This window comes from Schistocerca gregaria, unplaced genomic scaffold, assembly GCF_023897955.1.
Source record: "Schistocerca gregaria isolate iqSchGreg1 unplaced genomic scaffold, iqSchGreg1.2 ptg001128l, whole genome shotgun sequence".
In the NCBI taxonomy this organism is placed as follows: domain Eukaryota; kingdom Metazoa; phylum Arthropoda; class Insecta; order Orthoptera; family Acrididae; genus Schistocerca; species Schistocerca gregaria.
In genome coordinates this window covers 20,001-22,500 of record NW_026062461.1, presented here as the reverse complement: position 1 = coordinate 22,500, position 2,500 = coordinate 20,001, and positions in this window count along the sequence as shown.

Here is a 2,500-nt window from a genome sequence, read left to right as displayed (position 1 = left end):
GCCCGCTTGACGACCCAGAGTAAAACGCCTGCTGCACCCCCTCTTCACGGCAGGTGACGCAAATCGAGTCAAAAGTGGTGGACCGACGGTCACTCCAGCCGCACCTGTGAATGCGCCACCCCCACCGCCCGACTCGCAACTCGAGCGGATGTACGGCGGACTTTTCCCGCAATCGTACATTGCAGTCCACCCCTATATCTTCCACTTCATGAAGAGTTATCTCCCAAAAGCCAAAGTCCCGCTGTCCCAATACATGCTCTGGACGGCGGGCCGCGAGACGTGACGCCCGGTGGCAAAGAGTGCGCCGCTGAGGATATAGAGGGTCCGTCCCCCCGCACAGTGGTGACGGTGTGCGGGTAGTGTTTCCGACACCGCTTCCTGCGGTGGCAACGCTGGGGCAGAGTCGATACTCGCCCACTGGTGGAAGGTAAGCATTCTGCTTTACATCAGTACATAACTAATATTTCAGTCGTCTGACGTCCCTGCTTAGTAAATGATGCAGGACCACATACATAGATGATACATACTGTAAACTGGGGAGGACAGTGTGAACCGCACTCGACCCAGTCACCCTATCTCACAGTCCACTCTGTGTGTAACAAAGCGAAAGCACCAAAGCACTATCGTTCAACAACATCCATTTTATCCTCGCTGCCACAGGACACTATCCAAAGAACGACAAGAGGAACGTCACGTCCACTAATAAGACAGAATGTCTCACACCACCCGCAAACAACGCAGCTCAAATCAGCCAGCAACACCCACAGTGGTCCACCCAGTATCAACACAGGACGCAACGCCACGCCACAACACAAAAGGTACAAGTAATAAAATACCCTTTGGCCACACTCCTTATAAAGGCATCGAACCAACCCACCACCTGACACCAGCCAAACGTACATCCTGATTTGACACATCTCTGGCAACCTAACCCACGTTGGCCCTTAACCTAACCCACGTTGGCCCTTAACCTAACCCACGTTGGCCCTTAACCTAACCCACGTTGGCCCTTAACCTAACCCACGTTGGCCCTTAACCTAACCCACGTTGGCCCTTAACCTAACCCACGTTGGCCCTTAACCTAACCCACGTTGGCCCTTAACCTAACCCACGTTGGCCCTTAACCTAACCCACGTTGGCCCTTAACCTAACCCACGTTGGCCCTTAACCTAACCCACGTTGGCCCTTAACCTAACCCACGTTGGCCCTTAACCTAACCCACGTTGGCCCTTAACCTAACCCACGTTGGCCCTTAACCTAACCCACGTTGGCCCTTAACCTAACCCACGTTGGCCCCTTAACCTAACCCACGTTGGCCCTTAACCTAACCCACGTTGGCCCCTTAACCTAACCCACGTTGGCACCTTAACCTAAGTTACGCTGCACCTTAACCCAAGTTACGCTGCACCTTAACCCAAGTTACGCTGCACCTTAACCCAAGTTACGCTGCACCTTAACCCAAGTTACGCTGCACCTTAACCCAAGTTACGCTGCACCTTAACCCAAGTTACGCTGCACCTTAACCCAAGTTACGCTGCACCTTAACCCAAGTTACGCTGCACCTTAACCCAAGTTACGCTGCACCTTAACCCAAGTTACGCTGCACCTTAACCCAAGTTACGCTGCACCTTAACCCAAGTTACGCTGCACCTTAACCCAAGTTACGCTGCACCTTAACCCAAGTTACGCTGCACCTTAACCCAAGTTACGCTGCACCTTAACCCAAGTTACGCTGCACCTTAACCCAAGTTACGCTGCACCTTAACCCAAGTTACGCTGCACCTTAACCCAAGTTACGCTGCACCTTAACCTAACTTACGCTGCACCTTAACCTAACTTACGCTGCACCTTAACCTAACTTACGCTGCACCTTAACCTAACTTACGCTGCACCTTAACCTAACTTACGCTGCACCTTAACCTAACTTACGCTGCACCTTAACCTAACTTACACTGCACCTTAACTGTCACATGTAACGTCACAGGAATGTAGCTTTGCCTAACAGCAACCCTCTGAACATAGTTCACTGCTTGGATCCTCTGGTGTCATGTGTATTTCTTGATGCCATGGTGCGTACCCTCACATAAAGGTCTTTCGAGTGTTGCGTACTTTCTACACAGTCCCGCTAACCACTGGAAGGGTGTACCGCTACAGAACGAATATCGCCCTCCCCTCCTGCCCTTCCAAGCTGGTCGGTCAGGCGTTTGTTTGTGAAATGAGCCTTGCAGCTGTTCAGTTGCATTCGGTTGTCGATGCAGTCAGTGTACGTTGTGGTACGGCCTGTGTGGACTGTCCGCTGATGTACGCGTAACCCACACTGATCATCCGTCGTTACGTACTGAGTGACATAATGTGGCACATGCTTGACCGTACACCGGCTGCGCCCTACAATGGCGAATCATAAGGGCCATATGTTGTGCACGATGCTACTTGTCTCGTCTCCCCATTACAGCGAGATTGCACTGTTGTACGCCGTACAGACATGTGGTAGGTAGGTACG